We start from the raw sequence: 14,692 nt of genomic DNA, 5'->3' as shown, positions 1-14,692 counted from the left end.
GAGTTGCTAAGAAGAATGTTAAAGCGTGTTTTCTATTAAAAAGGAGGTTAAATAGGATGACAACATATATTACATGAATGTTCATCAAACATCTCCCTACACAATAGCACCCCCCCCAAAAAAAAAGGGAGTTATACATTAAATTGGGCAAAATCCCACAACCATCTCAAATGAAACTGAAATAACAAACTATCTCTTATTGTTTGCTATTTTGTATTGTTATTATTATTTATGTTGTTTATTTTTGTTTGTTTCTTATGGTTTATTATTTTTTATGATTTATTTCTTATTTATTACATTTTTGATTTTTTTTATGTAAGTGGGTGTTTTTTAATGACAAAGTTGTCATTAAAAACACAATAGACTTTTAATTCATTACGCTTTCAGGGCTATAAATGATTGTGACTTATCAGTAAACGCTATTTATTACATTCTGTATCTTAGTGATGTTCAAAGCAAAGAAGTAGCAGCCTTTCTATTCCTAAATAAGCTTTCCTTTGTTATAGAGTTTAATGGATTTGGGAAGCAAACCCTATTGAAGAAATTGATAGCAAACAGTAACTCTATTACATAAAAATAACCCGAGTGACACATAAAAAGTAAAACAATGCCTATATCGTAAAGTCAGCTTGTAAACTTGCAACAATGCCTTAGGAACAACGTAATGTCTTAGATCACTACTCATGCTCTGAATCACCACTTGTATGTTACTAAAAACAATCATTGGGGTTTATAGAGTTATGTGTTACTGTCCTTGTGTGACATGAACACCTTTCTTGTCACTGCGATGACTTTGTTGCCGCACGCAGTATACTTGTCACTGAGCAGGAAACAGGATGCTCTGTTTACGGAGGAGAAATGATGATGAGTATTTCCTGAAAAGTTCATCATCCATTGGTTGCACTATTAGGAGTCCTTTTTTATGCTTGATGCAAATATGTAGTGCTTCTTTAACTAAGGTTGTTCTATGTGGTGACACTTGAGGGGAAGGTGTGACAAGTGCCCTGGGTACTGGGTGCCAACAGATACCAACAAACCACTTTGCCATGGCCAGGTTATTTAGATACATGGTTAGACAGCAAGACAAATCTTTGCCACAAATTAGAGGACCCTTCATGAGTTGGGGCACAGGCAGTTCTATATACTGCTGGAAAGCCGACAGTGTGTTGAATTCAGAGCACTGTCAGCTTTCCCAATCCGTGCCCCGGGTAGAGAGCTATTGGCGCCATTACCGTAGCTCTTTAGAGTCAGAAGGGCGTTCCTGACAAGTCTGTCAGGAACGTCCTTCTCCACAGCAATGCCTATAGTGCTGTATAGTGTGAGCGGGGAGGAATGCCTCCCCCCTCTGCTCACAGTGCTCATTTTCTGGGTGTAAATATTAGAGATGAGCGAACACTAAAATGTTCGAGGTTCGAAATTCGATTCGAACAGCCGCTCACTGCTCGAGTGTTCGAATGGGTTTCGAACCCCATTATAGTCTATGGGGAACATAAACTCGTTAAGGGGGAAACCCAAATTCGTGTCTGGAGGGTCACCAAGTCCACTATGACACCCCAGGAAATGATACCAACACCCTGGAATGACACTGGGACAGCAGGGGAAGCATGTCTGGGGGCATAAAAGTCACTTTATTTCATGGAAATTCCTGTCAGTTTGCGATTTTCGCAAGCTAACTTTTCCCCATAGAAATGCATTGGCCAGTGCTGATTGGCCAGAGTACGGAACTCGACCAATCAGCGCTGGCTCTGCTGGAGGAGGCGGAGTCTAAGATAGCTCCACACCAGTCTCCATTCAGGTCCGACCTTAGACTCCGCCTCCTCCGGCAGAGCCAGCGCTGATTGGCCGAAGGCTGGCCAATGCATTCCTATGCGAATGCAGACTTAGCAGTGCTGAGTCAGTTTTGCTCAACTACACATCTGATGCACACTCGGCACTGCTACATCAGATGTAGCAATCTGATGTAGCAGAGCCGAGGGTGCACTAGAACCCCTGTGCAAACTCAGTTCACGCTAATAGAATGCATTGGCCAGCGCTGATTGGCCAATGCATTCTATTAGCCCGATGAAGTAGAGCTGAATGTGTGTGCTAAGCACACTCATTCAGCACTGCTTCATCATGCCAATACAATGCATTAGCCAGTGCTGATTGGCCAGAGTACGGAATTCGGCCAATCAGCGCTGGCCAATGCATTCTATTAGCCCGATGAAGTAGAGCTGAATGTGTGTGCTAAGCACACACATTCAGCACTGCTTCATCACGCCAATACAATGCATTAGCCAGTGCTGATTGGCCAGAGTACGGAATTCGGCCAATCAGCGCTGGCTCTGCTGGAGGAGGCGGAGTCTAAGGTCGGACCTGAATGGAGACTGGTGTGGAGCGATCTTAGACTCCGCCTCCTCCAGCAGAGCCAGCGCTGATTGGCCGAATTCCGTACTCTGGCCAATCAGCGCTGGCCAATGCATTCTATTAGCCCGATGAAGTAGAGCTGAATGTGTGTGCTAAGCACACACATTCAGCACTGCTTCATCACGCCAATACAATGCATTAGCCAGTGCTGATTGGCCAGAGTACGGAATTCGGCCAATCAGCGCTGGCTCTGCTGGAGGAGGCGGAGTCTAAGATCGCTCCACACCAGTCTCCATTCAGGTCCGACCTTAGACTCCGCCTCCTCCGGCAGAGCCAGCGCTGATTGGCCGAAGGCTGACCAATGCATTCCTATGCGAATGCAGACTTAGCAGTGCTGAGTCAGTTTTGCTCAACTACACATCTGATGCACACTCGGCACTGCTACATCAGATGTAGCAATCTGATGTAGCAGAGCCGAGGGTGCACTAGAACCCCTGTGCAAACTCAGTTCACGCTAATAGAATGCATTGGCCAGCGATGATTGGCCAATGCATTCTATTAGCCCGATGAAGTAGAGCTGAATGTGTGTGCTAAGCACACACATTCAGCACTGCTTCATCACGCCAATACAATGCATTAGCCAGTGCTGATTGGCCAGAGTACGGAATTCGGCCAATCAGCGCTGGCTCTGCTGGAGGAGGCGGAGTCTAAGGTCGGACCTGAATGGAGACTGGTGTGGAGCGATCTTAGACTCCGCCTCCTCCAGCAGAGCCAGCGCTGATTGGCCGAATTCCGTACTCTGGCCAATCAGCGCTGGCCAATGCATTCTATTAGCTTGATGAAGCAGAGTGTGCACAAGGGTTCAAGCGCACCCTCGGCTCTGATGTAGCAGAGCTGAGGCTGCACAAGGGTTCAAGCGCACCCTCGGCTCTGATGTAGGAGAGCCGAGGGTGCACTTGAACCCTTGTGCACCCTCAGCTCTGCTACATCAGAGCCGAGGGTGCGCTTGAACTCTTGTGCACACTCTGCTTCATCAAGCTAATAGAATGCATTGGCCAGCGCTGATTGGCCAATGTATTCTATTAGCCTGATGAAGTAGAGCTGAATGTGTGTGCTAAGCACACACATTCAGCTCTACTTCATCGGGCTAATAGAATGCATTGGCCAGCGCTGATTGGCCAGAGTACGGAACTCGACCAATCAGCGCTGGCTCTGCTGGAGGAGGCGGAGTCTAAGATCGCTCCACACCAGTCTCCATTCAGGTCCGACCTTAGACTCCGCCTCCTCCAGCAGAGCCAGCGCTGATTGGCCGAATTCCGTACTCTGGCCAATCAGCACTGGCTAATGCATTGTATTGGCGTGATGAAGCAGTGCTGAATGTGTGTGCTTAGCACACACATTCAGCTCTACTTCATCGGGCTAATAGAATGCATTGGCCAATCAGCGCTGGCCAATGCATTCTATTAGCGTGAACTGAGTTTGCACAGGGGTTCTAGTGCACCCTCGGCTCTGCTACATCAGATTGCTACATCTGATGTAGCAGTGCCGAGTGTGCATCAGATGTGTAGTTGAGCAAAACTGACTCAGCACTGCTAAGTCTGCATTCGCATAGGAATGCATTGGCCAGCCTTCGGCCAATCAGCGCTGGCTCTGCCGGAGGAGGCGGAGTCTAAGGTCGGACCTGAATGGAGACTGGTGTGGAGCGATCTTAGACTCCGCCTCCTCCAGCAGAGCCAGCGCTGATTGGTCGAGTTCCGTACTCTGGCCAATCAGCGCTGGCCAATGCATTCTATTAGCCCGATGAAGTAGAGCTGAATGTGTGTGCTTAGCACACACATTCAGCTCTACTTCATCAGGCTAATAGAATACATTGGCCAATCAGCGCTGGCCAATGCATTCTATTAGCTTGATGAAGCAGAGTGTGCACAAGGGTTCAAGCGCACCCTCGGCTCTGATGTAGCAGAGCTGAGGGTGCACAAGGGTTCAAGTGCACCCTCGGCTCTCCTACATCAGAGCCGAGGGTGCGCTTGAACCCTTGTGCAGCCTCGGCTCTGCTACATCAGAGCCGAGGGTGCGCTTGAACCCTTGTGCACACTCTGCTTCATCAAGCTAATAGAATGCATTGGCCAGCACTGATTGGCCAGAGTACGGAATTAGGCCAATCAGCGCTGGCCAATGCATCCCTATGGGAAAAAGTTTATCTCACAAAAATCACAATTACACACCCGATAGAGCCCCAAAAAGTTATTTTTAATAACATTCCCCCCTAAATAAAGGTTATCCCTAGCTATCCCTGCCTGTACAGCTATCCCTGTCTCATAGTCACAAAGTTCACATTCTCATATGACCCGGATTTGAAATCCACTATTCGTCTAAAATGGAGGTCACCTGATTTCGGCAGCCAATGACTTTTTCCAATTTTTTTCAATGCCCCCGGTGTCGTAGTTCCTGTCCCACCTCCCCTGCGCTGTTATTGGTGCAAAAAAGGCGCCAGGGAAGGTGGGAGGGGAATCGAATTTTGGCGCACTTTACCACGTGGTGTTCGATTCGATTCGAACATGGCGAACACCCTGATATCCGATCGAACATGTGTTCGATAGAACACTGTTCGCTCATCTCTAGTAAATATGGCATATCTTGGAAGCATGGCCCTTTCTTGTAACTTCCTTCTGTACCTCACTCGCCACTTTTTGAAAAGCAAAGTGGGATGGAGACCAAGGCAGGCTGGGGATGCCTAGACCTGAAAAACTTCCTATACCTCACATCAGAAACCTGGCATTCATTATACTCGAAATCTATGCCAGATCCTGCCTGGTGTAGATTTCAATTCTGACATAAGGGTGTGCACCTGAATTACTTAGCGACCAGAGCCTCTTAATAATTCAGGTGTGCCCGGGCCTTATAGGATAATACGAAACAAGATTTATAATTTTTATATATTTATTAACCCGAGTGAGATTGTACTAGCCACTAACATGTACAGAAATACATATCAGTGAATGACAAACAAATACTGATGAAAGCAAAACACAATACAGAAAATAAAATGTGTATAAAAGATAGAAAAGAAATAATACCAAAACGAGTCTCATTGAAGCCTGATTGCTAGGCTTCAGGGTGCATGCTTAAGTCAGTCAAAGGAGCTCCAATCTGCTCACTTGGCTTCCAGAATCAGAACTACTGCTGTCTCCTTGGGAAGGAGGGAGGGGGGGGGGGGCATTTAACTCTCCCCAGTCTCCTCCCTAAGTGATGTAATTAGGGATAGAAGTCTCACCCTCCATCTTGAAACCAAAAAACTAAGAATTGTCATTATTACTCACCAGATGATCATAGGGTCAGGTTAGTGATATGATGGGGTTTGTTGCGAGATCCCCATCGTGTAGACATTAAGGATGACAGCCCAATCCCCTTTGGGTAATGAGTTCAGTGTCTGGACCTTTCCTCTGCCCTCAACACTTGTGAGTTTGGAATTTGAGCGTTCAGGTCCACCTGGCACACCCGAGGAATTTAACGGTGCAACTGTGGCATGTCTTCCTAGGCAAATATTACCAGAAAACCATATTCCCTGGGGCAACATGGTGGCTCAGTGGTTAGCACTGTAGCCTTGTAGCGCTGTAGTCCTGGATTCTAATCCCACCAGGAACAACATCTGCAAGGAATTTGTATGTTCTCCCCGTGTTTGTTTGGATTTCCTCCCATTCTTCAAAGACATACTGATAGGAAAAAAAAGAAAGAGTACATTGTGGTCCCTATATGGGCTAACAATCTACATAAAAAAAAATAAAAATAAAACCATATTCCCTTTGAAGTTGGGCTTGAGGACACCAGGTCTGCGTTGTGTATAATCAAAGGTCTTTCAGTACCCAACTCCAGGATGCCCCCTGCTGGGATAATGAGGCTAGCACGGGTAACCTAATGGAGCTAGGCATGATACAACAAAAAGGCTGTGATTACAGAGAAGACAATCCACATTCCTGCAGCTAAACAGGTTTTGTTGACAAACACAAACGGCATCCTGTGTATGAGAAGTCTAACCAGGTGGTAACTCACCAAGGCAAAACACATATTTGTAAAATACATAGCTAGGAGTCTCTTATCCTCATAGTCTGCCTTCTTTCTTTCATCAAGTAGGTAAATATGACATTAACAAACAAAAAAAAAAGTCGCTTCTTGTGAATCCACATTTCCATTACAACCTTTCATACTGGTAAAATCCACAAAAAAAAAAAATCTTAAATTTATAGGAAGGAACATGCTGGAGACTGTAAGTTCACACTGAGTTTTTTCCGGGACCCGGCTTGTGTCAGCTCCCGGAAAAAGAAGCAGGGTGCTCATTCTTCAGGCAGTTTCACCTCGCAATTCAGCCTGAAGACACTCCCTCCTCCAGACTAGGCCCATTCATTGGGCAGTGCATCGGCTTTCAGTCGCGGCTACCTGATTTTTGGGTCAGAACCTGAGGCGGCCTCCGCCTCAGGTTCCGATCCAAAGAACCCCGTGTGAACTTACCCTTAATGTTTCTTAATGCAAGCAATGCTTGTATCGTTTTATTATGTTTTCAGTTGCATTAATATTAGCTTGGAAAGGACTATTTATCATTGATAGAAAATGGAAAGCATTAAGTTATTGAGTGTAAGAACAGACCAAGGAACTCAACCTTCATTTTGCTACTTGGCTCTTGTTCAACAGAACTTACATCTGAACTGTTGCAAATTTACATTTGTAAAAAAATGAGCTGTTGAATTCTAATCTCAAAGTGAAACACCGTATATACTTGAGTATAAGCCGACCCAAATGTAAGCCGAGGTCCCTAATTTTACCACAAAAACTGGGAAAACTTATTGACTTGAGTATAAGCCGAGGGGGGAAAATGCAGCAGCTACTGGAAAATATCAAAAATTAAAATGGTCGGAGTTTTTGGGTGCAGTCGTTACTGGGTGCTGGGGAAGGGGAGGGGTGTTTTGGTTGTCTGTCTGCCCCTTCCCTGAGCTCGAGGACTGTCCCCCCCCCCCCCACTTGGAATTTAGCCTGGCTGAATATAGGGTATCTGCAGTGCTCCTATTAACCCCTTCCCGACGGAATAGGAGCACTGCAGATACCTTATATTCAGTAGATCGGGCACTGTCAGACACAGGGATACCAAATGTGTATGTGTCTCACAGTAATTTTCTACTTTTATATGTATTCTAGGGAAAGGAGTGATTTAGAACTTTTATTTTTTTTATTATATTTTTTTATAGCTTTTTTTTTTTCCACTATTTTATTAGAGATTCTATACATTACTATTGCAGCTGGTCATAGACCCCCCCCCCCAAAGAGAAATAATAATAATTTTTTTTCTTGACTCGACTATAAGCCAAGGTAGGCTTTTTCAGCACAAAAACTGTGCTGAAAAACTCAGCTTATACTCAAGTATATACAGTACTCAGTTTTGTTATCACTGAAGCAATAAAATCTGACCTCTTCTTTACTATGGCTGACACAGTCCTATAGACAGGTTGTCTTAGCGTATTAGGACTAGAGATGAGCGAGTACTGTTCAGATCAGCCGATCCGAACAGCATGCTCGCATAGAAATGAATGGACGTAGCCGGCACGCGGGGGGTTAAGCGGCCGGCCGCCATCAAAGCGGAAGTACCAGGTGCATCCATTCATTTCTATGGAGCGTTCTGTTCGGATCGGCTGATCCGAACAGTACTCGCTCATCTCTAATTAGGACTAGGTTTGGCCCTGGTGTTAACCACTGTGCCATCATTCTTCAATCCATTACTTGGCAGCAAGGTTAGTGACTTCAAAGTTTCACTTATACCTTCTATTCCACACTGCTATAATGAAATAGAACAGAGAACTGACTTAATGAAATGCAGGATATAAACAGCAAAATTGGGATAGAGAAGAAAGGGAACTCTATATGTAGAAAAACAGAAGATGCTGGCATAAAAATGGAATACAAAGTAAAACCATGGGTGAGAGTAAGAAAATAGTTTGTTCTCTGAAAAAAAAAATTACAACAAGGAGTTTTTTTGTATTTTATTTCCTTAGATTATTTATAACTGGTATCAAGTCATACCTTTTAGGAATAGACCAAACCACAAAGACAGCTATACAGACTATAACTATTGGCTCAGCATCTTAACATATGCCAAAATAATGATTGATTATATATATATATATATATATATATATATATATATATACAATTATTAATAAAGAATTTCTTAAGTTTCCTTCTGTTTCTGAGTATTCATAATTTAAATCCATAAATTCCAAATTTACTTTCCAATTTCTCATGAAATTCTTGTGATACACATACCCAGCAATAACAACACATCTCTATAGTTATAAAAATAAATTTCTTGCTGTGGTCTTTGTTTTTATATCTAATAATTTGACTATAAAATGTAGGTTTGCAAGACCCCTTTAGGGTCAATCCTCTGTCAGGCACATACAATGTATCATTACTAGAGATGAGCGAACACTAAAATGTTCGAGGTTCGAAATTCGATTCGAACAGCCGCTCAATGTTCGTGTGTTCGAACGGGTTTCGAACCCCATTATAGTCTATGGGGAACAGATACTCGTTAAGGGGGAAACCCAAATCCGTGTCTGGAGGGTCACCAAGTCCACTATGACACCCCAGGAAATGATGCCAACACCTCTGGAATGACACTGGGACAGCAGGGGAAGCATGTCTGGGGGCATCTAACACACCAAAGACCCTCTATTACCCCAACATCACAGCCTAACAACTACACACTTTACACACTCAATACCACCTCTCTGACAGTAGGAAAACACCTTGAAACATGTGTATTTGGCACTTGCAGTGAGGAGAGCTTGTCACCAGCAGTGAATTTGGCCCTTGTAGTAAGTTGAGGTTGGCACCAACATTTGTTTTGAAAATCAGGGTGGATTGAGCCTCTAACCAGCAGAGTTTGGGCAAATTCATGGTGGAGGGAGCCTCTAAAAACCCCAGTTTGGACCAATTCATGGTGGAGGGAGACTCTAAAAACCCCAGTTTGGACCAATTCATGGTGGAGGGAGACTCTAAAAACCCCAGTTTGGACCAATTCATGGTGGAGGGAGCCTCTAAAAACCCCAGTTTGGACCAATTCATGGTGGAGGGAGCCTCTAACCAGCCCAGTTTGGACCAATTAATGGTGGAGGGAGCCTCTAAACAGCCAAGTTTTGGGAAATTCATGGTGGAGGGAGCCTCTAACCAGCCCAGTTTGGACCAATTCATGGTGGAGGGAGCCTCTAAACAGCCCAGTTTGGGCAAATTCATGGTGGAGGGAGCCTCTAACCAGCCCAGTTTGGACCAATTAATGGTGGAGGGAGCCTCTAAACAGCCCAGTTTGGACCAATTAATGGTGGAGGGAGCCTCTAACCAGCCCAGTTTGGACCAATTAATGGTGGAGGGAGCCTCTAACCAGCCCAGTTTGGACCAATTAATGGTGGAGGGAGCCTCTAACCAGCCCAGTTTGGACCAATTAATGGTGGAGGGAGCCTCTAAACAGCCAAGTTTTGGGAAATTCATGGTGGAGGGAGCCTCTAACCAGCCCAGTTTGGACCAATTCATGGTGGAGGGAGCCTCTAAACAGCCCAGTTTGGGCAAATTCATGGTGGAGGGAGCCTCTAAAAAACCCAGTTTGGACCAATTCATGGTGGAGGGAGCCTCTAATTAGCCCAGTTTGGACCAATTAATTGTGGAGGGAGCCTCTAACCAGCCCAGTTTGGACCAATTAATGGTGGAGGGAGCCTCTAACCACCCCAGTTTGGGCAAATTCATGGTGGAGGGAGCCTCTAACCAGCCCAGTTTGGACCAATTAATGGTGGAGGGAGCCTCTAAACAGCCAAGTTTTGGGAAATTCATGGTGGAGGGAGCCTCTAACCAGCCCAGTTTGGGCAAATTCATGGTGGAGGGAGCCTCTAACCAGCCCAGTTTGGACCAATTAATGGTGGAGGGAGCCTCTAACCAGCCCAGTTTGGACCAATTAATGGTGGAGGGAGCCTCTAAACAGCCAAGTTTTGGGAAATTCATGGTGGAGGGAGCCTCTAACCAGCCCAGTTTGGACCAATTCATGGTGGAGGGAGCCTCTAAACAGCCCAGTTTGGGCAAATTCATGGTGGAGGGAGCCTCTAAAAAACCCAGTTTGGACCAATTCATGGTGGAGGGAGCCTCTAATTAGCCCAGTTTGGACCAATTAATTGTGGAGGGAGCCTCTAACCAGCCCAGTTTGGACCAATTAATGGTGGAGGGAGCCTCTAACCACCCCAGTTTGGACCAATTCATGGTGGAGGGAGCCTCTAACCAGCCCAGTTTGGACCAATTAATGGTGGAGGGAGCCTCTAAACAGCCAAGTTTTGGGAAATTCATGGTGGAGGGAGCCTCTAACCAGCCCAGTTTGGACCAATTCATGGTGGAGGGAGCCTCTAAACAGCCCAGTTTGGGCAAATTCATGGTGGAGGGAGCCTCTAACCAGCCCAGTTTGGACCAATTAATGGTGGAGGGAGCCTCTAAACAGCCAAGTTTTGGGAAATTCATGGTGGAGGGAGCCTCTAACCAGCCCAGTTTGGACCAATTCATGGTGGAGGGAGCCTCTAAACAGCCAAGTTTTGGGAAATTCATGGTGGAGGGAGCCTCTAAAAAACCCAGTTTGGACCAATTCATGGTGGAGGGAGCCTCTAATTAGCCCAGTTTGGACCAATTAATTGTGGAGGGAGCCTCTAACCAGCCCAGTTTGGACCAATTAATGGTGGAGGGAGCCTCTAACCACCCCAGTTTGGGCAAATTCATGGTGGAGGGAGCCTCTAACCAGCCCAGTTTGGACCAATTAATGGTGGAGGGAGCCTCTAAACAGCCAAGTTTTGGGAAATTCATGGTGGAGGGAGCCTCTAACCAGCCCAGTTTGGACCAATTCATGGTGGAGGGAGCCTCTAAACAGCCCAGTTTGGGCAAATTCATGGTGGAGGGAGCCTCTAAACAGCCCAGTTTGGGCAAATTCATGGTGGAGGGAGCCTCTAACCAGCCCAGTTTGGACCAATTCATGGTGGAGGGAGCCTCTAACCACCCCAGTTTGGACCAATTCATGGTGGAGGGAGCCTCTAAACAGCCCAGTTTGGGCAAATTCATGGTGGAGGGAGCCTCTAACCAGCCCAGTTTGGACCAATTAATGGTGGAGGGAGCCTCTAAACAGCCCAGTTTGGGCAAATTCATGGTGGAGGGAGCCTCTAAACAGCCAAGTTTTGGGAAATTCATGGTGGAGGGAGCCTCTAACCAGCCCAGTTTGGACCAATTCATGGTGGAGGGAGCCTCTAAACAGCCCAGTTTGGGCAAATTCATGGTGGAGGGAGCCTCTAAAAAACCCAGTTTGGACCAATTCATGGTGGAGGGAGCCTCTAATTAGCCCAGTTTGGACCAATTAATTGTGGAGGGAGCCTCTAACCAGCCCAGTTTGGACCAATTAATGGTGGAGGGAGCCTCTAAAAAACCCAGTTTGGACCAATTCATGGTGGAGGGAGCCTCTAATTAGCCCAGTTTGGACCAATTAATTGTGGAGGGAGCCTCTAACCAGCCCAGTTTGGACCAATTAATGGTGGAGGGAGCCTCTAACCACCCCAGTTTGGACCAATTCATGGTGGAGGGAGCCTCTAACCACCCCAGTTTGGACCAATTCATGGTGGAGGGAGCCTCTAAACAGCCCAGTTTGGGCAAATTCATGGTGGAGGGAGCCTCTAACCAGCCCAGTTTGGACCAATTAATGGTGGAGGGAGCCTCTAAACAGCCCAGTTTGGGCAAATTCATGGTGGAGGGAGCCTCTAACCAGCCCAGTTTGGACCAATTAATGGTGGAGGGAGCCTCTAAACAGCCAAGTTTTGGGAAATTCATGGTGGAGGGAGCCTCTAACCAGCCCAGTTTGGACCAATTAATGGTGGAGGGAGCCTCTAACCACCCCAGTTTGGGCAAATTCATGGTGGAGGGAGCCTCTAACCAGCCCAGTTTGGACCAATTAATGGTGGAGGGAGCCTCTAAACAGCCCAGTTTGGGCAAATTCATGGTGGAGGGAGCCTCTAAACAGCCAAGTTTTGGGAAATTCATGGTGGAGGGAGCCTCTAACCAGCCCAGTTTGGACCAATTCATGGTGGAGGGAGCCTCTAAACAGCCCAGTTTGGGCAAATTCATGGTGGAGGGAGCCTCTAAAAAACCCAGTTTGGACCAATTCATGGTGGAGGGAGCCTCTAATTAGCCCAGTTTGGACCAATTAATTGTGGAGGGAGCCTCTAACCAGCCCAGTTTGGACCAATTAATGGTGGAGGGAGCCTCTAAAAAACCCAGTTTGGACCAATTCATGGTGGAGGGAGCCTCTAATTAGCCCAGTTTGGACCAATTAATTGTGGAGGGAGCCTCTAACCAGCCCAGTTTGGACCAATTAATGGTGGAGGGAGCCTCTAACCACCCCAGTTTGGACCAATTCATGGTGGAGGGAGCCTCTAACCACCCCAGTTTGGACCAATTCATGGTGGAGGGAGCCTCTAAACAGCCCAGTTTGGGCAAATTCATGGTGGAGGGAGCCTCTAACCAGCAGAGTTGGTGGAAATCAGGGTGGAGGGAGCCTCTAACCAGCAGAGTTGGGGGAAATCAGGGTGGAGGGAGCCTAGTATTAGCAGAATTGTGCAACGCTTATGGTGGATGAGTATGAGGATGCGGAGGAATTGGAGAGGTTGAGTACAGACATGGAGTTTCATGTTGGGGTGCTTTACACAGGTGGGCACAAAAATGACGGCTCTACCCAGTGGTGGTTCATTTTTATCAAAGTGAGCCGGTCGGCACTCTCAGCTGACAGACGGGTGCGCTTGTCAGTGATGATGCCACCGGCTGCACTGAACACCCTCTCAGATAGGACGCTGGCGGCAGGACAGGACAGCACCTCCAAGGCATATAGGGCAAGTTCAAGCCACAGGTCCAACTTCGACACCCAATACGTGTAGGGCGCAGAGGGGTCAGAGAGGACAGGGCTGTGGTCGGAAAGGTATTCCCGCAACATGCGCCTATACTTCTCACGCCTGGTGACACTAGGACCCTCCGTGGCGGCACTTTGGCGAGGGGGTGCCATCAAGGTGTCCCAGACCTTAGACAGTGTGCCCCTCGTTTGTGTGGACCGGTGAGAACTTGGTTGCCTACTGGAGGAACTGCCCTCCCTGCCGCCAACGTCACATGCTGGAAACATCTCCATCATATTCTGCACCAATTGCCTGTGGCAAGCATTGATGCGATTGGCCCTCCCCTCTACCGGAATAAAAGACGAGATGTTGTTTTTATACCGGGGGTCAAGGATAGCAAAGATCCAGTACTGGTTGTCCTCCATGATTTTGACAATACGCTTGTCGGTTGTAAAGCACCCCAACATGAACTCAGCCATGTCTGCCACAGTGTTAGTTGGCATGACTCCTCTGGCCCCACCGGAAAGTTCAATCTCCATTTCCTCCTCATCCTCCATGTCTACCCATCCGCGCTGCAACAATGGGACGATTCGAAGTTGCCCGGAAGCCTCCTGTATCACCATCACATCATCGGACAACTCTTCTTCCTCCTCCTCCTCCTCCTCCTCCTCCATTAAACGCAGTGAAGCGGACAGATGTGTGGACCTACTCTCCAGCTGTGACGGATCGGATGCTATCCCTAACTCCTCTGTGTGATCTGAGTTATCCCTGATGTCAATCAGGGATTCTCTCAGAACACACAAGAGCGGGATTGTAAGGCTCACCATCGCATCCTCAGAGCTCACCCTCCTTGTGGACTCCTCAAAGACCCGTAGGATGTCACAAAGGTCTCTCATCCATGGCCACTCATGGATGTGAAACTGAGGCAGCTGACTTTGTGGCACCCTAGGGTTTTGTAGCTGGTATTCCATCAAAGGTCTCTGCTGCTCAACCACTCTATTCAACATCTGAAACGTTGAGTTCCAGCGTGTGGGGACGTCGCACAAAAGCCGGTGTTGTGGCACATGCAGGCGTTGCTGGAGAGATTTTAAGCTAGCAGCGGCTACTGTCGACTTGCGAAAGTGGGCGCACATGCGCCGCACTTTCACCAGTAGCTCTGGAACATTGGGGTAGCTCTTTAGGAAACGTTGCACCACTAGGTTGAAGACGTGGGCCAGGCATGGAACATGTTGGAGTCCGGCAAGCTCCAGAGCTGCTACCAGGTTCCGGCCGTTATCACAAACGACCATGCCTGGGCCCAGGTGCAGCGGCTCAAACCATATTGCCGTCTCATCGAGGAGGGCATCCCTCACCTCGGAGGCAGTGTGCTGTCTGTCCCCCAAGCTGATCAGCTTCAGCACAGCCTGCTG

Source organism: Leptodactylus fuscus, chromosome 3, assembly GCF_031893055.1.
Source record: "Leptodactylus fuscus isolate aLepFus1 chromosome 3, aLepFus1.hap2, whole genome shotgun sequence".
In the NCBI taxonomy this organism is placed as follows: Eukaryota; Metazoa; Chordata; class Amphibia; order Anura; family Leptodactylidae; genus Leptodactylus; species Leptodactylus fuscus.
Note: the sequence above shows the minus strand (reverse complement) of the source record.